Source organism: Bos mutus, chromosome 11 (genome assembly GCF_027580195.1).
Source record: "Bos mutus isolate GX-2022 chromosome 11, NWIPB_WYAK_1.1, whole genome shotgun sequence".
In the NCBI taxonomy this organism is placed as follows: domain Eukaryota; kingdom Metazoa; phylum Chordata; class Mammalia; order Artiodactyla; family Bovidae; genus Bos; species Bos mutus.
The window spans coordinates 60,312,877-60,333,539 of NC_091627.1; the positions used below are offsets into that span (position 1 = coordinate 60,312,877).

Genomic DNA, 20,663 nt, shown 5'->3' on the forward strand with positions numbered 1-20,663 from the left:
CACCCAGGCTGTGCCTGTTTGGAAGGTGTCCAAGCCCAGCATGTGATGGCCTTGTTCCCCGTGGCCACCTGACACTCGCCCAGGGCATGGGGTAGGTCAGTCACCGCTCACACTTCACCTCCACCTTCAGCCGGAGGCATTATTCCACACAATTGGTCCACTGCAGTACAGAGTTTGAGGGGCATTTTGTTCCCCTGAGTTTGGAGAAACCCTCTCAAAATCACCAGAAACTTTCTGTAGACCAGGCTTCCTCACACAGGGGTGGCTGGTACGTGGAGGGATCAAGATGGGAAGTGGAGCAATACATCAGGAAGGCCTTTATTCTGTTTTAACAGGAAAGTAGAATTTATTGGTGAGTGTGATAAGAAGGGGACAGCGCCAGGCTCTCCTGAGCACAAGGCCTACCATTTGCCCAGGGGCAACAATTAAGGATGTGTTTGACCACAGTCATCTGGGATGAGCCACTTTTCTGTCACCATGTTTTCAAATTCATCTACATTAAACTTAGTAAGTCCCGGGACTTCTCCAATGGTCCGGTGGCTAAGACTTGGCGCTCCCGAGACAGGGGACCTGGGTTCAATCTCTGGTCAGGGAACTGAGATCCCACATAATACAACTAACAGTTCACATGCTACAACTAAAGATCTCGAATGCCACAACTAAGACCCGCCCGATGCAGGCAGATAAATAGATTTTTTAAAAATAATTAATAAACTCAGTAAACCCCCCACTTCTTGGAGACAGGGATCTTCTGGTGGCCAGGGAACTTGAATCTGGCCATGAACAGAGTCTCAGGGCTTCCCTGGTGGCTCAGCGGCAAAGAATCTGCCTGCAAAGCAGAAGCCACAGGAGACACGGGTTCGATCCCTGGCTGGGAAAGATCCCCTGGAGGAGAACATGGCAACCCACTGCAGTATTCTTGCCTAGAGAATCCCATGGACAGAGGATCCCGGCAGGCTACAGTCCATGGGGTCACAAAGATTTGGACACATCTGAGCAACTTAGCACACACCAGGGCCTCAATCACATGCTCCTTGCTCTGCAGCTTGGTACAGATGGACATTATAATTTGGCCAGTGTGGACCCTGGTCACTGGGTCCTGGCACTTTCCAAAGGCACCGTGCATACCTGTCTGGAGCCTATCAGAGCCTAAGAGCACAGAACAGCATCTTGTTGATGCAGGTGATGTGAAGGGGTAGAGCCACACTTGGATGTGAAAGCTATCTTTGCCACAGCTTTTCACCATGTACGTGTTGGCACACACAGAGACAGCCTCTGGGGCCTCGGAGGACAGCTGCCTATCCTCATCAGACACTGTGTGCCCACAGAGTGGGAACTCATCCACTTTTGCCTTCTTCTACCCTAGGTCAAAGATGTGGATCTTGGCATCAGGGACATTTCAGCAGAAGTGAGACTCTGGGTTCAGCTTGTTTTCATGTTACCAGTAACACCAGGCAGGGCAGAAGCTCATGGCAACAGCAGGATCTTCAGTGGGCGTGCCAAAGGGAAAGCGTCATCAGAGAGACTTTTTGTTTGTTTGTTTGTTTGTTTTTCTTGGCAGCACTATGCAGCACGTGGGATCTTAGTTCGCTGAGCAAGGATGGAACCCACTCCCCCTACATTGGAAGCATGTAATTTTAACCACTGGACCACCAGGGAAATCCCAGGAAGTTTGTTTTGTTTTGTTTTGTTTTGTTTTGTTTTTCAACAAAGGGGCATCCTGAATGAGATCTTCTGGAAATGTAGGATTTGTATTAGTTTAGAAGAGAAAGAGATTTCATGTAGCCCACAGTGTGCCCAGTGCTTAGGGGCTGAAAAGAAATTGACCCACGAGGACAGTGGAGGCTGGGCACTGCCTACAGGCCATTGGCCATGGGAGCCCGGGCTGGTCCAAGGGGGCTCCTCCCCTCTGATGTGGCCACAACAGCCAAAGGACACATCACCCGTCACCCCCAGGTGAATAAGGAGGGACGTGACTCCACTTGCAAGAAGGGCCTGGGGCTGAGTCAGGGCCCACATACAATTCTGCCCCAATCCTGCCCCACCCAGGGCAAAGGCCAGTCCCCTAAATGGGTGGGGGACCGTGGAGGGAGACATTTGGGGTAAGAGGTTAGGAAACTTGCAAGATCCTGTCTCTCTCACCATCAAAATAAAGGAAGTGTCTGGGAGTTTGTTGTGTGGGTGTGAGTGCAGATGTGAAAGTGGGCATGAGTGTATGCGTGCGTACTGACTGGCCACTCGGCCATTCTGACCATCCTACAAGAGCACAGGGTGGGGGTAGGGAGGCGAGGGGCCAACATTCCCCCTCAGGACATCATACAGCACTTTGGAGCCACTCTTTTAGGAAAAATTGGCCCCTGAGGGAGTGAGGTGAGGCCTCGTCTACCCCTAACACAATCTTGCAGACCCAGGGTCCCCACAGGATCTGAGGCTGGCAGGAGGTAGAAGAAGCCACAGCCTGGGAGATAGTGCCCTCCTGTCCCTAAACTGATGAGGCAGTCTGAGCCCGGGTTGGAAAAGAATTTCCAGACAAAGAGCATTTTGGAAGGAAAGGAGTTTAAAAAGAACAAAGAGCAGAGATAACAAGGGCACTGTGAGTGCAGTGGGCCAACCTCCTGACAGACCAGGAAGAGGCCACAGTTTTTGTGGGTTAATTGTCAATTTTTATAGCCTCAAGACAAAGAAAATTCTTGCCAGAAGGTTGACATTAGGTGATTGGTTAGGATAACCCACTCCAGTATTCTTGATTGAGGGACAGAGGAGCCTGGTGGGCTATAGTCCATGAGGTTGCAAAGAGTCAGACATGAATGAAGCAACTTAGTATGCAGGGTGATTACTGGAGTGGGCATCTTTGCCTACTTTTCAACATAAAGCTTGTTAGTGATGATCGGGGCTTTTGGCAAGAGTTACAAAGGGGCTCATTTAGCTTCAGAGGTGACCTTGGTTCTGGGCTCCTCTTCTTGGCCGTGGTACAAGGCCTCGCACCTGTGGCCTTGGGGCAAGACTCAATGTAAACCATGTAGCTTGGTGATCCTGATGGGCAGAGGATGAGGTGCTACAGGAAGGCCCCAAGACAGGTCTGGGGCAGGTTTGTTGTTCAGTTGCTCAGTCACATCCAACTCTTTATGACCCCATGGACTGCAGCATCCCTGGCTTTCCTGTCCATCACCAACTCCCAGAGCTTGCTCAGACGCATGTCCATCGAGTTGGTGATGCCATCTAACCAACTCATCCTCTGTCATCCCCTCCTCCTGCCTTCAATCTTTCCCAGCATCAGGGTCTTTCCCAATGAGTCAGTCTTTTGCATCAGGGGGCCAAAGTATTGGAGTTTCAGCTTTAACATCAGTCCTTCCAATGAATATTCAGGGTTGATTTCCATTAGGATTGACTGCTTTGATCTCCTTGCAGTCCAAGGGATTCTCAAGAGTCTTCTCCAACACCACAGTTCAAAAGCATCGATTCTTCAGCGCTCAGCCTTCTTTATGGTCCAGCTCTTACATTCATACATGACTACTGGAAAAACCATAGTTTGACTAAATGGACCTTTGTTGGCAAAGTAATGTTTCTGCTTTTTAATATGCTGTCTAGGTTTGTCATAGCTTTTCTTCCAAGCAAGCATCTTTTAATTTCATGGCTACCAAACACCATCTTCAAGAAAATAGTCTGTCACTGTTTCCTTTGTTTCCCCGTCTATTTGCCATGAAGTGACGGGACTGGATGCCTTGATCTTAGTTTTCTGAGTGTTGAGTTTTAAGCCAGCTTTTTCACTCTCATCTTTCACCTTCATGAAGAGGCTCTTTAATTCCTCTTCGCTTTAGGTCATAAGGGTAGTGACATCCTGGGGCATGTTGGAAGGGCATCTGAGACCTGCCAGACATGCCTGAGGCTGGGTCACAGGGCTTGAGAGCCACAGGCAGGGGCAGGCTCCACCCCTGACAGAGACCCACACCTCTCCTTGCTGTGATCAGGAGAGACAGGAGGGGACTAGGTAGGATGAGTGCCGGCTTGCACAGAGGGTCAGGGCAAAGGGAAGCTGCACGAGAGTCAGAGATATGGTGCATTTCAGTATTACGTGCCGTGTTTTCTTGCACATAAATCCATCTAGTCAGACACTGTGCATTCATTAAGTGTCTACTTCATGCCAAGCTTCTGCTAGAAGCTGGATTTAAAACTATGAAGAGGACTTCCTTGGTGGTCCAGTGCTCAAGAATCCACCTGCCAATGCAAGGGACACAAGTTCAATCCCTGGTCCAGGAAGATCCCACATGCCACAGAGCAACTAAGCCTGAGCATTATAACTATTGCAGCCGTTGTGGCCTAGAGGCTGAGAACCGCAGCAAGAGAAGACACTGCAATGAGAAGACACTGCAATGAGAAGCCCTCATACCGCAACTAGAGATTAGACCTGCTCTCAGTAACTGGAAGACAATGGCACCCCACTCCAGTACTCTTGCCTGGAAAATCCCATGGACGGAGGAGTCTGGTAGGCTGCAGTCCATGGGGTCGCTAAGAGTCGGACACGACTAAGCGACTTTACTTTCACTTTTCACTTTCATGCATTGGAGAAGGAAATGGCAACCCACTCCAGTGTTCTTGCCTGGAGAGTCCCAGGGACAGGGGAGCCTGGTGCGCTGCCGTCTATGGGGTCACACAGAGTCGAACACGACTGAAGTGACTTAGCATAGCATAGCATAGCAGCAACTAGAGAAAGCCTGCACACAGCAGTGAAGTACTCAGCGTAGCCAGAAATAAAATAAAAATTTTAGAGAAACTATGAAGTGTTACCTGCCCTTAAGTAGCTGAAGAAGACAAACAACGCTCATTAATAGGAAACAGTGAAACGAGAAACCTACTGGCTCAGTGGTAAAGAATCCAACTGCAATGTCAGAGACTTGGTTTCAATCCCTGGGTCAGGAAGATCCCCTGGAAATGGAAATAGCTACCCACTCCAGTATCTTACCTGGGAAATTCCATGGACAGAGGAGCCTGGCTGGTTACAGTCCATGGGATCACAAAAGAGTCGGACACGACTTAGTAACTAAACATGCCCAGAGAACCCAGGGGAGGTCAGGGACGGCTTCCTGGAGGAGGAATTAGCCACTCAAGGGCTACCTCCAAGGGTGCTGATCGACAGCCTGGCAAGCATGTGGGAGTCACAGACATGCTTGATTGGGGTACAGAGTTGGGGTGTCAGCTGGGGCTCACTGTGGCCAGCTTTCCAGGCCACACTAACAGGTGGAGACTTTCTCTGGGAGGTGATGAGAGCAAAGGAGTGTAAGAGAAGAATGATCTGGTCCCATGTACCCAGGGGTGGATTGCCACGGCTCAGGGTGGAGGAGGACACATGAGAAGGGTCAGCCAGGAGTCAGAGGCCAGTTCAGTGCTTCTCAAACTTCAATATGCATGTGAATCATCCAGGAGTCTAGTTAAAATGCAACTTCTAGGGGGCAGGGGGTTCAGGATAGGGAACACATGTACACCCAAGACTGATTCATGTCAATGGCAAAACCACTACAATATTGTAAAGTAATTAGCTTCCAATTAAAATAAATAAATTTTTAAAAAATAAAGAAGAAAATAAATAAATAAATAAAATGCAACTTCTGACTCAGGAGGTATGGGGTAGGTCCCAGGAGTCTGCATTGCTCACAAGGGCTCAGATAGTTGCATGATGCCCATCTCACTATATTTCAGTGACAAGAGTGGAGCCTTAGCTGGCAAGTTGGAATGACTAAGGGAGTTTTAAAACCTCTGACATATGACTTACCTGGTGGTCCAGTGGTTGAGAATCTGCCTACCAATGCAGGGGATGAGGGTTCAATCCCTGGTCAAGGAACAAAGATCCCACATGCCTCAGGGCAACTAAGCCTGCGAGCCACAACCAGAGAAGCCCATGTGCCACAACAAGACCCAGAGCAGCCAAAAGAAAAATAAATAAATTAAAATGAAGTCTCTAGTGAATGGGAAGCAGTCAGGCAAGGGCAGGTGGGCACATTGAAGTCAAGGATGGCCAAAGCCAGTGCTGAGTAACAGCCTAGTGGGGGGAACCCCTCCCTCTCTGAGAGTTTCATGAAACTGGTCTAGGGTAGGATTCAGCCATGGGGCATTTTTGCTCCCTGGGTGACTCTGTGTGTTAGTTGCTTAGTCATGTCTGACTCTTCACAACCACAAAAGTAGCCCGCCAGGACTATAGCCCTCCAGGTTCCTCTGTGCATGGGCTCGTCCAGGCAAGAATAATGGAGTGGGTGGCCATTTCCTTCTCCAGGAGGTCTTCCCGACCCAGTGATTGAACTCAGGTCTCCTGCATTGTAGGCATGTTCTTTACCTTCTGAGCCACCAAGGTGACTCTAATATATAACAAAATTTCAGGACCTCGGCTTTTAAAAGTCATTCAACACATCCAGCCAACGATAGATGTAATGAGTGCAAGAGGAAGCTGAGATCACCCTACCTTGGGAGTCTCATGCCTCTGGAAATATTCAGTGTCTGGATAGGACTGACTGTGTCCCAAATTCATTTTCTCATTTGCTTCTCACCTCAGCCCTGTGATGTAGATATTATCACCATGATTATTATCCTCTTTTTCTAGAGAGGCCAACAAAGGCTGGGCTGGGTGAAGGACTTGCTCTAGAACCTCACTCACTCCTTGGAGGCTTCACCTGTCCTTTCACCGCCCCTCCTTCTAAAGGTCAGCCGCCACCACAGACAACATGAGCACTGTTTGTTTTTTTTTAATATTTATTTATTCTGCTGCACCAGGTCTTAGTTGCAGCACACGGAATCTCTGATCTTCATTGCAGCATTCAGGATCTTTAGTTGTGACATTAAAACTCTTAGTTGCAGCATGTGGGATCTAGTCTCTGGACCAGGGATCGAACCCTGGCCCCCTGCATTGGGAGTGCGGATGGAGTCTTAGTTACTGGACCACCAGAGAAGCCCACCAGCAGTGGGTTGGTAGGAAGATTTAGCGGCAGGGGTGGGGGGAGATTCACTTCCTAGCGCGTTCTCTGTAGCCTGCCCTTGGGAATCAGTCACCACTCCATTGCAGTTTGTGGGGGCAAAGGAGGAAAACAGTCACCTCCCTTCTGGGGCTACTGGTCCCTCTTACACTTGACCCATTAGCCAGATGCACTTCAGGGGTAAGAACAGAAATGCCCAGGAATTGTCAGGAGTTCAGCCCAAGGTAGAAATGAGCAGAGGGTAGGAGAGAAGGGTCATATCCCAATGTTTTATTGTTTTATCATCTGGTAAATCCTTCTGAAGCCTGGCCAGGCCCCACATCTCATATAGAATTGTTACGGGAAGCACACTGATTGAAACCGCCCACCCTGGCCAGGCACCATAGTAACCATTTGCATGAGTTGTTTTATGACAGGAGATCCTGATAAGGAATACGGAACTAATAAGCCACCACCAACCGGAAGAATTCGGGAAAGGTCAAAAGGAGACAACGCGTGTCCATCCACTTCCCAGAATCCCTCCCGCTAGCATCCATCTTGGCTGAGTGATGCGTGCACCACCAGGAAAGACTGAGTTAGAATGATTGATCAAAGACCACCCGGAAACTAATTCCATCACCATCAAACCCAAGACTGTGAGCCACACAGCAGAGCAGTTCTCCTGGGTTCCCTTACCCTACTGCTCTGCACCTGGGCGCCCTTTCCCAATAAAATCTCTTGCTTTGTCAGCATTTGTGTCTCCTTGGACAATTCATTTCTGAGTGTTAGACAAGAGCCCAGTTTTGGGCTGTGGAAGGGATCTGCCTTCCTGCAACAGAATCAGGCAGGACTCAAGTGGATGGGAGGTCAGCTTGTCTAATAGGCCGTGTTCCTAGAATGACCACCCCTCCTGCGCACAGTGTTTTGTGTCATCAACTAGTCCCCCAGGGAAATGAGACTTGCTTTAGAAAACCACTTGGTTTTGCAGATCAAGTCATGAAAATGTACATTTCCTTGGAACCATCCTGTTCTGAGAATACATCCTAAAAGTATACAGAAAACAGAAAAAGCTAAATGCAAGAAGAGGATTCACGGATGGGGGACAGATAAATTAAGAGTTTGAGATTAACATATACACACTGTGTGTGGGTGTGTGAGAATTGCTCAGTCGTGTCCAACTCTTTGCGACCCCATGAACTGTAGCCCATCAGGCTTCTCTGTCTGGAATTTTCCTAGCAAGGAAAATTTCCTGGCAAACAACAGGAGTGGGTTGCCATGCCCTTCTCCAGGGGATCTCCCCAACCCAGGGGTCAAACCAGGATCTCCCACATTGCAGGCAGATTCTTTACCATCTGAATCACCAGAGAAACTCCATACACACTTTACTATGTATACAACAGAAAATAGATAAGCAATAAGGAGCTACTGTATAACCCAGGGAACTATACTCAATATTTTGCAATAACCTATCAGGGAAAAGAAACTGAAAAAGAATCACTTTGCTGTACACCTGGAACTAAATAACATTGTAAATCAACTCTACCTTAATTTAAAAAAAAGAGAGAGAGAATTCATGAAAAATCAAAGGCTCCTTCAATGTCCATCTAGAGAAGAGGAGACTCTGTTATTTATAAATTATTACACAAACTTTGCTAATTGTGGTCAAGATTAACTCAGAAAACGTGAAAATGCTTTTCCCACATGGGGAAAAGAAAATCAGAACCCCAAATTGCATTTGCACAGGCTTGTCAACCATTAACAAATCGCATACACAAAGGCTGAAAAAAATAATTCAAATGAAGAGTGGCTTAATATGCATATGAATCACCCAGGGGAGGGTCTGGGTAAAATGCAGGACCATATTTAATTTTAATTTATTTTTGGTATCTTTATTTCAATAATAAAATTTCAACTACATAAAATGACATAGAAATTTCAAGAAATGTTTATGCTAACTGAAAAAGGAACAGAAAATGATGTATACATTAAGATTCTCTGTTTTTTGAGTAAAACCTCTTTTTTTTTCCTTTATGCATATTGTGAGCACCTGCCCTGAACTGCCTTGGGGCATTAAGGGATGAGCCCATTGGTGCTGACTGTACCATTCACCCTACCCCCACCACTCCCATCCCCACCATGCCCATCCCCCCCAACCCCTCCACATTCACCTCCCCCCACAACCTCCCACACAAGCCAATCAATACTGCCCACAATGTCCAGACACAGCCATCCGGAGGGACAGGAAAGCACGTCTGTTGGGATAAGGGCAATTCCAGAAGGTGATGCCCACCAGCCTCTTGAAAAGTAAGCAGGAGCTTCCCCGGAGATTATATGAAAAATTCCTAGCCAAGCAACTGCAGCTGTAAAAGGGGGAAAGAGGGGTCATGAACCCACAACTGTTCCCAGGGCCCACAGCGGGTGGGGGAGGGGGCAAGACCAGATTAAGAAGGTTCCTGTGCCCTAATAAAAGAGCTTGACCTGGACTCCGCAGCTGGTGGGGAGCCCTGGCAGCGTTTTCAGCAGGATGAGGTGTCAAAGCCGCTCTGGTGTCAGAGCAGGGGAGGCTGGGCAGGCTAGGATGAGGGGAGCTGCCAAGCTGACCTCCATGGCCCAGGCAGGAGCTGTGAGCGCCTGGATTCATGAGGAGGGGGTAAGGGAGAGCTGGCCAGGGAGTCACTGGGCTCATCAGGACCTGGGGACTGATTAACCGAAGGGGATTCTGGAGGGAAATGAGGATGAGACACTGAGAAACCTGCAAGTATATGACCACCAAACCAGAAATATCAGCAAGAAGAGCAGGGGCTTGTTAAGACAAAGCCTTCGTCCACAAACTAGAGAGAGCATTCGGGCTCCACCAGCGCTGACCTGACACCCTTGGGGCCTGATATATCTCAGAAGTCAGTATTTTCTGAGTCTAAGGAGGTAACACATGATTTACTGTATATATGCATGATCACACACTTGCTGAGGTCTGATGCAACAGCCCATAATCTAAAACATTAGCATTCCTGCTGCCAAGCCATGAATATTCATTCACACGAAGTAGGTCCACAAAGACAATAAACAACCTCAGGTCAGGTCAATCAAGGCTGCCACCAAATGAGTTTGAAATCCTTTGGGTTTGGGGACGTGAGATTGAGGATGAGGGATGTTGCTTGAGCAACTATGGTAGCTGAAGACCCAGTGGCAGGTGGGCCCCTCAGAGAGACAGGAGCAGAAGAAAGCTGAGCACAGAGTCCTGGCAACAACCATGTGGGGGCCGAGGCAGGAGAGGACCCAGCAAAAGAAGCTGAGAGGGAGCTGCCAGATTTACAGGGAAGAAGTAGGAGGAAGGGCTGTCCCAGCAACCCCAGAAGGAAAGAAGGAACCATGAGCAGTGACAGTGCTACAGAAAAACCAGGGGCAGAAAAGGCCCAAGGTCACAGGACTGGAGACTTGGACCCTGTGGGATGTCAGTGGCAAGAGGTAGTAGCAGTAGAATGAGGGCAGAGGGCAGGGAAGGGGGAGCCACAGGTGAAGACCTCCTTTTGCAGGAACCAACTGGACATGGAACAACAGACTGGTTCCAAATAGGAAAAGGAGTACGTCAAGGCTGTATATTGTCACCCTGCTTATTTAACTTATATGCAGAGTACATCATGAGAAATGCTGGGCTGGAAGAAACACAAGCTGGAATCAAGATTGCTGGGAGAAATATCAATAACCTCAGGTATGCAGATGACACCACCCTTATGGCAGAAAGTAAAGAGGAACTAAAAAGCCTCTTGATGAAAGTGAAAGAGGAGAGTGAAAAAGTTGGCTTAAAGCTCAACATTCAGAAAACAAAGATCATGGCATCCAGTCCCATCACTTCATGGGAAATAGATGGGGAAACAGTGGAAACAGTGTCAGACTTTATTTTGGGGGGCTCCAAAATCACTGCAGATGGTGACTGCAGCCATGAAATTAAAAGACGCTTACTCCTTGGAAGGAAAGTTATGACCAACCTAGATAACATATTCAAAAGCAGAGACATTACTTTGCCAACAAATGTTCATCTAGTCAAGGCTATGGTTTTTCCTGTGGTCGTGTATGGATGTGAGAGTTGGACTGTGAAGATGGCTGAGCACCGAAGAATTGATGCTTTTGAACTATGGTGTTGGAGAAGAGTCTTGAAAGTCCCTTGGACTGCAAGGAGATCCAACCAGTCCATTCTAAAGGAGATCAGCCCTGGGATTTCTTTGGAAGGAATGATGCTAAAGCTGAAACTCCAGTACTTTGGCCACCTCATGCCAAGAGTTGACTCATTGGAAAAGACTCTTGATGCTGGGAGGGATTGGGGGCAAGAGGAGAAGGGGACGACAGAGGATGAGATGGCTGGATGGCATCACTGACTCGATGGACGTGAGTCTGAGTGAACTGCGGGAGTTGGTGATGGACAGGGAGGCCTGGCGTGCTGCGATTCATGGGGTCGCAAAGAGTCGGACATGACTGAGCGACTGATCTGATCTGATCTGGCCAAAAAAGCAATGAGACTGGGTTACAGAATTAGACTGATGGTGCGGCTGCAGGACCTGGGGTCTCGATGAGTGACAGAGAAGATGAAGGACAGAAAGTGAGTTCAAAGACACTGCAGCACTATTTACAATAGCCAGGACATGGAAGCAACCTGGGTATCCATTGACAGATGAACGGATAAAGAAGATGTGGTACATATGTACAATGGAATATCACTCAGCTATTAAAAGGAATGAAATTGGGTCATTTGTAGAGATGTGGATGGACCTAGAGTCTGTCATACAGAGTGAAGTAAGTCAGAAAAAGAGAAACAAATATTGTGTATTAATGCATAATGTGCAGAATCTAGAAAAATGGTACAGATGAACCTATTTGCAGGGCAGGAATAATGACACAGATGTAGAGAACAAATATGTGGACAAGGGGAAGGTAGGATGAACTGGGAGATGAGCATTTACACATAGACACTGCGTGCATGCTTAGTCGCTCAGTTATGTCCAACTCTTTGCAATCCTATAGACTGTAGCCCACCAGGCTCCTCTGTCCATTGGATTCTCCAGGCAAGAATACTGGAGTGGGTTGTCATGCCCTCCTCCAGGGGATCTTCCCAACACAGAGACTGAACCCAGGTCTCCTGCATTGCAGGCAGATTCTTTGCCATCTGAGCCACTAGGGAAGCTCATATAGACATTACCATGTGTAAAACAGATAGCTAGCAGGAAGCTGTTGTATAGCACAGAGTGCCCAGCTCTGTGCTCTGTGATGACCTAGAGGGGTGGGATGGGGGTGGGAGGGAGGTCCAAGAGGAAGTAGATATATGTATACATATAACTGAGAGACAGGGAAGCCTGGCATGCTGCTGTCCATGGGGTCCAAATAGTCAGACACAAAGGAATGGCTGAACAACAGCAATAGCTGATTCACTTCATTGTGTAGTAGAAACTAATACAACATGGTAAAGCAATTATACTCCAATAAAAAAATTTCAAATGGCATCCACTGAAAGACATGTATAAGAATGTTCGTGGCATCTTTATTCACAATAATCCCAAACTGGAAACAACCTGAAGGCCCATCAAGACCAGAAAAGATAAACAGTGACTTATCCATCCAATGGGGTTAGAAGGAGAATAAACTGTATTGCCCACAATAACTTGGGAATTTCACGGACACAATGTCAAGCATAAGAACTCATGTATTGGGACTCCTCTGGTGGTGCACTGGATAAAAATCTGCCTGCCAATGCAGGGGACACAGTTTTGATCCCTGGGGCAGGAGGATTCCACATGCCCTGGGGCAGCTAGGCCCGTGCTCCACAACCATTGGAGCCTGTGCACCTAGAGCCTGTGCTCTGCAGCAGGAAAGGCTAGTGTAAAAGGGAAGCCCGTGCACTGCAACTTGAGAGTGGGCCCCAGCTGCAGAAACTAAAGAAAGCCGGAGTGCAGCAACGAAGACCCAGAGCAGCCAGGAATAAATAAATAAATAAAAATTTTAAAAAGAGAAGGAACTCATATATTTTACTGTCTGTACATTACACCTCAAAGAAAAAAGTTAAGGATGATGGACTTGAGGGTTTCAGATGAGAAACAGTGTAGGAGAGGACCAGGCCCTGCAATCCAGGGCTGAAGCAGATCCCAGGGAGGCTGATGGAGTCTGAGAAAGGAGGGAACCACGTGCCCCCTGGACAACTGAGCCCCTCAATAGTGACGTGATTGTAGGGACTTCCCTGGTGGTCCAGTGCCTAAGACTCTGAGAGTCAAATGCAGGGGGCATGGGGTTGATTCCCAGTTGGGGAGCTAAGATCCCAAGATCCCACATGCCCTGTGGCACAAACAAAAATTTACAAAAAACAAAAGCAAAAAATAAAACAGTGACATGACGTGAAACAGCTATGAAAACCTACTTTGCAAAGTGGGTGGCACTGTATTCAGTTCAGTTCAGTTCAGTTCAGTCTGTCAGTCGTGTCTGACTCTTTGTGACCCCATGAACTGCAGCACACCAGGCCTCCCTGTCCATCACCAACTCCCAGAGTTCACTCAAACTCATGTCCATCGAGTCAGTGATGCCATCCAGCCATCTCATCCTCTGTCATCCCCTTCTCCTCCTGCCCCCAATCCCTCCCAGCATCAGAGTCTTTTCCAATGAGTCAACTCTTGGCATGAGGTGGCCAAAGTACTGGAGTTTCAGCTTTAGTATCATTCCTTCCAAAGAAATCCCAGGGCTGATCTCCTTCAGACTGGACTGGTTGGATCTCCTTGCAGTCCAAGGGACTCTCAAAAGTCTTCTACAACACCACAGTTCAAAAGCATCAATTCTTCGGTGCTCAACCTTCTTCACAGTCCAACTGTCACGTCCATACATGACCACAGGAAAAACCGTATTATTAATGGTTTATTCAATGAAACTGCCGGTTCCAGCTGCTTCCTCCCTGTCTGGCCCAGGTCTGGCCCCCAAATCCACTGCAGCTTCTGTTGGGCAACACTGTGGACACCTCCCCACACACACAGTGCACACACACACCGCACACCACATGGCACACTCTCACAAGGACCAAACCTGGATAAAGGCTTTAGTGACACCATATCAGTGGAGTAGCCCTGGCTGGCCCACTACAGCTGAGGTCCTCTAGGACAAGCCTGGTCACACTGGGCTCCTTTTCCTCTGAACTGAGCTCCTCTCTAAGGGACTTCCAGCTCTCAGGCACATTCAATGTCCCCTGTCTGCTCACCAGTCTCTCGGGACCTCCATGTATGTGACCCAGGACAGACCCGGCAGGCCACAGGGGACCATGAACAATAGCTGCCAGGCACAGCAGTTATCCTCAGCCAACACTGTTGCTGTTTTTGTCACTAAGTTGTGTCCAACTCTCTTTGACCCCATGGACTGTGGCCCACCAGGCTCCTCTGTCCATGGGATTCTCCAGGCAAGAATACTGAAGTAAGTTGCCATGCCCTTTTCCAGGGGATCCTCCTAACTCAGGGATCAAACCTGCATCTCCTGCTTGGTAGTGGTTCTTTATCACTGAACCACCTGGGAAGCTAAGATTATATCCATCCAAAAATGGATAGTCTCTGTGGCGCAATCGGTTAGCGCATTTGGCTATTAATCAAAAGGTTCATGGTTCGAGCCCATCCAGGGACGAATTGGCTTGGACTCTAGCCATGTCTCAACTGTGGGGCTTACCTTGTGGCCCAGCTGGTAAAGAATTTGCCTGCCACGTGGGAGACCTGGGTTTGATCGCTGGGTTGGGAAGATCCCCTGGAGAAGGGAAAGGCTACCCACTCCAGTATTCTGACCTGGAGAATTCCATGGACTGTATAATTCATGGGGTCGCAAAGAGTCGGAACAACTGAGCAACTTCACTTTTATACTTTCACTTTCTTTCAAAAATGGGTAGGACACTTACTTCCTGAGTCTTCATTTTCTCTTCAATAAAACAACTAGGTCCCAGTTAATTTTTAAGGGAGATACGTTAGACAGGCATCATACATTTCTCAAATTCAGTCTAAGCTAAAGGCAGGCAGCAACCCAGCTCCTGGCTGTGAGGCTCCAAGTTCAGGCAGGGTGCATCCCAGGAGTTTGGGCAGCACAAGCTAAGCCCTGTGCAAAGATTCTAGGTCGGCAGGAGAGTGACCTAATTAAACACACAGGCTTATTCTTAGATGAGGAGCCCCAATTAAGGCCCCTGGGCAGCCACAGCGCAAAGGCACAGCCCTAGAAGTGACCGGAATAATTCTTATTTTTAAACAGCAGTTACTTACTTCTGATTATAAAACTAGCACATATTCATCAGAGCACGTTTGGAAAATACAGAAAATACAGACAAGAAAATGCTACCCAGAGATAGCCACTGTTTTTCCTTATTTCCTCATGGGTATGGAAATATTTACACGTTTGACTTTTGGGGGGAATATATATTCATATAATGTAAGTGAAAAAAAGAGACAAAAATAAACAGTGTGATCCTAAATTTGTTAGAATTGTCATAGGGATATAGTTTCCTATCTTGTTTCTTTCACTCAGTACTAAAATACAAACATCTCCTCTATCTCATTAAATATTCAGCTACTTGATTTAGTTTTAGATTTTTGTGTGTGTGAACCATTTTTAAAGTGTTTATTGATTTTGTTATGAGACTGCTTCCGATTTATGCTGTGGTCCCTTAATCCTGAGGTATGTGGGATCCTAGCTCCCTGAGCAGGGATTGAGCCCACACCCCCTGCATTGGAAGGCAAAGTCCCAACCACTGGACTGCCAGGAAGTCCACAGCTACTTGCTTTTTAATGACTGCATAGTGTCCATCATATAGAATAATGTATAGACTCTTCCCTTGTGATGGGGTATTGACATTGTTTCCAGTTTTTCAAATAACTTTACAGTGGACCTCTGCATACATCTCGAATTTTTTTCTTGGGCTAGATTTCCAGAAGTAAAATTTATTTAAGACTCTCATTATACATGACCAAAGGGCTTTCTGAACATTTGAAGCCATTGGCACTGCTATGAGCAAAGTTAGAGCCATCATTGTGCCTGTGGCATGTCTTGATTCTTGTAATAACAACCAGAACTCCTTTATTAACTGGTAGTAGACTCAGATCCAACCCAGAGGCCAGTGTCAGCAGGTATCATTTCCTTAGAGTCACCTGGACTTTGTAACAAAGCACAATCCTGGCGTAAGTCAGCTTTCACTAGATGAGGCTGCTGTAACAAACAGTCCTAGAATTTTAGGGACTTACAGTGAGGAAGCTTTCCCTCTCGCCCGAATTACTCATCAGATACGACTCAACTGTGGCTGTCTTCCATATGCCATCTTGTTCCAGGACCCAGGCTGAAGGAACCACCCCGACTCCATTCTCATGGTCAAGGACAAAGAGGCAGAACAAAGAAGCCCACCTTGGCTTTTGAGGCTTTGACACAGACATGGTGAGCATCACTCTCACTTCCGTTAGCCCAGGAAGGTGATCAATCCAGAGCCAGTGAGAGGAAGAAGTACCAATATATTCCTCCCACGGGGACAGAGCTCACATCCAAGTGTGCAGAACCCTCTACAGAGTAGACAGGAAATAACTGGGAGCAAGAATACAACTGACCAGGGACTTCCCTGGCAGTCCAGTGGTTAAGACTTCGAACTTCCAATGCAAGGGGCACAGGTTCAATCCCTGGTCGGGGATCTAGGCACCCACATGCCTCGTGCATAAATCGTGCTGTGTGGCACAGCCAAGAAAATTTAAAAATAAAAATTATATAGCCAACTACAGCTCTGAGCTCTCAGATACAAGGCTCCCAGCTTGCCATCACATCCTGGAATGTGACCTCTGGAATGTTTGGCAGGGAATTTCCCCAGTGGTTCAATGATTAAGACTCCATGCCTCCAGTGCCAGGGACCCAGATTCAACCCTCAGTTGGGGAACTAAGATCCCCAAAAGCCAGACAGTTCGGCCAAAAACAAAAAAGGAATGTTTGACAACCAGAATCCCTCTCCCTGTGGAAACTCCCATGCCCTAGAAAGCATCACCGGTAGTGCATGAAGGGGGTCACCTAGGTTTCAAATACAAGAAAATACATATGTGCTTGTATGTGTGTGTATTTATGTAATATACTTATAAGTGGCTCCATTAAAAATAGTAAAGATATACTGTTATATTTTCAAAAGTTAAAAGAAAAGCCTTATGTATAACAGGCTACTATTTCTTTTTTAAAGAGGGAGCATACTTACACTTAATACATACAATTTATGCTTATATATGCATAAAACATTTCCCAAAAGTCAGTAAGAAGCCAGTAGTTGTGGTTATTTTAAGAAAGTGAACTAAGGGACTGCGGGTGGAGAGGGGAGACTCTTCACTGTATACTCTTATTTACAATTTGATTTTTTTTCCTTGTGTTTATATTTCCTCCCCGTCTCCAAACTTTTTTATAAATCTTTTGGCTATGTTGCATGGCATGGGGGATCCTAGTTCCCCAACCAGGAATCAAATCACACCCCCTGCATTGGCAGCGCAGAGTCTTAACCACTGGACCACCAGGGAAGTCCCTCCAGATTTTTTTTAATTAGAATCTTTTAAAATTGTCCTTTCTCAATCTGCTCCCACCCATGTCACACAGACTCCCCATCTGTTCTTTCTTCATCTCTCCCACACCAGGAAATGCCCTAATTCCTATACCTCAGTTTTAGAAAGCAGAGTTCCCAGAAAGCACTGGAAAATCCAGAAAAGCAAATAGCAACAGGCCCCCGAATCTAGTTGTGCAGGTCATGCTCTGTTATGGGTGGCCAGTTAAGCCCCTTGGAGCAAGGTGAGGTTGAAGGATGGGGATAATTCTCTTGCAGGAGTCAGGAGTCTTGCACCCAGGAGGGAGCTAGAGAGATGGGGACAAAAGGAGATAGAAGGAAGGCAATAAAGTTTGTGAAGGAAGCTAGTGGTGCCCCCAAGTAAGGACACTCTAATGACGGAGCTGCCTGTGTGCCACCAGCTGCCCTAACCCATGCTCTGTCCTCCCGACATCCCCAGTCTGCTCAAAATCTTCTGTAAAGCCCCCTCTACCACACATGCTTGGGGCAAGCTAGTCCCTTTGTAGATACCTAAAGGGCTGAAATTTACCATCTGGAACCATGGAACAGGGCAGCATTCATAGAAACAATAGCTTACATCAGAGATAATATGAGAATACAATTTCCAGAGAAACAATGGAGATCCTGGGAAGTACTTCGGCTTTCTAGAAGGCATGGACTTTGGAGTCCAAACCAAGCTTCTTGTTGTTCAGTTGCAAAGTCATATCCAACTCTTTGCGTTCCCATGGACTGCAGCACACCAGGCTTCTCTGTCCTTCACTGTCTCCTGGAGTTTGCTCCAACTCATGTCCATTGAGTCAGTGATGCCATCCAACCATCTCATCCCCAGTTGTCTCCTCCTCCTGCCCTCAATCTTTCCCAGCATCAGGGTCTTTTCCTATGAGTCAGTTCTTCACATCAGGTCGCCAAAGTATTGGAGCTTCAGCATCAGCATCAGTCCCTCCAATGAATATTCAGGATTGATTTTCTTGACTGCTTTGATCTCCTTACAGTCCAAGGGACTCTCAAGAGTCTTCTTCAGCACCACACAGTTCAAAGCATCAATTCTTTGGCGCTCAGCCTTCTTTACAGTGCAGCTCTCACATCCAGTCCACATGACTGGATGGACCTCTGTTGGCAAAGTAATGTCTCTGCTTTTTAACATGCTGTCTAGGTTTGTCATAGCTTTTCTTCCAAGGACCAAGCATCTTTTAATTCCATGGCTGTAGTCACCATCTGCAGTGATTTCAGAGCCCAAGAAAATAAAGTCTGTCACTATTTCCTTTGTTTCCCCATCTATTTGCCATGAAGTGATGGGATCAGATGCCATGATCTTCCTTTTTTTTCAGTGTTGAGTTTTAATCCAACTTTTTTACTCTCCTCTTTCACCTTCATCAAGAGTTTCTTTAGTTCCTCTTTGCTTTCTGCCATAAGGGTGGTATCATCTGCATATCTGAGGTTATTGATATTTCTCCCAGCAATCTTAATTCCACCTTGTGCTTCATCCAGCCTGGCATTTAGAGTGATGCACTCTGCATAGAAGTTAAATACGCAGGGTGATAATACATAGCCTTGAAGTACTCCTTTCCCGATTTTGAACCAGTCCATTGTTCCAAGTCCAGTTTTAACCGTCGATGTCTGGTTCTAACTGTCCCTTTTTTGTTGTTGCTGTTTTAATTTGCAATTCCCATATGTCCTTAAGAATTGCAAATTAAAACAACAAGAAAAGGGACTTCCATGGCAGTCCAGTGATTAGGACTCTGAGCTTCAACTGCTGGGGGCCCAGGTCTGATCCCTGGCTGGGGAACTAAGACCCCCACAGGCCATGTGATGCAGCCGGAAATTATAATAAATAAATAAAACAAAGAGATATGACTACACACCAAATAGAATGACCAAAATCCAAAACACTAATACCACCAAATGCTGGCAAGGTTGTGGAGCAGAGGGAACTCTCATTCATTGCTGATGGGAATGCCACATGGTACAGCCACTTCAGAAGACCGTTTGTCAGTTTTGTGTAAAACTAAACATACTTAGCCTACAATCCAGTAATCATGCTTCTTAGTATTTGCCCAAATGAATTGAACATTTATGTCCACACAAAAACCTGCACATGGATTTACATTACAGCTTTTTTCATAATTGCCAATACTTGGAAGCAACCAAGAGGTCCTTCAGTATGTGAACAGATAAACAGTCTCTTCCTTTGTCCAGACAATGGAATATAATTCAGTGCTAAAAAGAAATACACTACAAAGCCACAGAACAAGAACATTAGGTGAGAAACTAGGAAAGCCTGAATAAACTCCATAGACTTGTTAACAGTAGTTGGTCAATATAAATTTTCTGGGTTCAGTAATTATATAATGATTATGAAAGAAGTCAGTATTGGAAGAAGCTGGGAAACACGCATAAGAATGTCTCCATATTATCTTTGTAACTTGAAGTTTAAAATTATTTCCAAAAAAATTTTAAATTATAGCAATGACAATAAAAAAAAAAAGCCACAATAAAATATACCATGTGGGAAGCCAAAAGACACATGGCAAACTGTAGGAAAGGAGGCTTGCAATTCATATCACAAACAAAGGTCAAACCTCCCTAATACAGAAAGAGCTCCTAGAAGACTATCAATAACCCCAAAGAGAAAAATGCAAAATACTTCAAAGAACAGAAATACAAATGACTTTCAAATGTAAAAAAAAAAAAAGATTGTCAATGTAATATTCAAATCAACTATACTTCAGTAAATAATAATAATAAATTTTTAAATTTAAATTTAAAAGATCATCAAACTCACTCACAAGAGAAGTGCAAATTAAAGCTACAGACACCAATTTTCACCTATTGGATTGGCAAAACTCCAACAAGTTGATAATACACGCAGTTGGTGAGGTTGTGGAGAAAGAGGAAACTTCACACATCCTTCACAATGGTGTAAATTGGTACAGTCCCTCTGGGAAGGCAATTTGGCAGCATCTTCAAAATTAAGAGAAATCTTTTGACCCAGCAGTTCCACTCTGACACTCCAGATTGACCTGTATACATCCAAATGACCACCTGGACAAGGGCATGGACCACCCTGCCACATTGTGTATCATTTCAGTCACTCAGTCTAAATCAGATAAACTCATCAATAGAGAGAGAGATCAGTTGCTCAGTCGTGTCCGAGTCTT

At 46.3% G+C, this 20,663-nt stretch overlaps 1 non-coding gene and 1 pseudogene across 1 annotated transcript; one reads left to right on the forward strand and one right to left on the reverse strand.

Moving 5' to 3' along the window:
- Window positions 1-425: 425 nt before the first annotated feature.
- On the reverse strand, window positions 426-1,438 carry LOC102287111 (large ribosomal subunit protein uL16-like; annotated as a pseudogene).
- Window positions 1,439-14,502: 13,064 nt separating this feature from the next.
- On the forward strand, window positions 14,503-14,576 carry TRNAN-AUU (transfer RNA asparagine (anticodon AUU)). The gene has a single exon. It is a non-coding gene; the product is annotated as a tRNA-Asn (tRNA).
- Window positions 14,577-20,663: the final 6,087 nt, after the last annotated feature.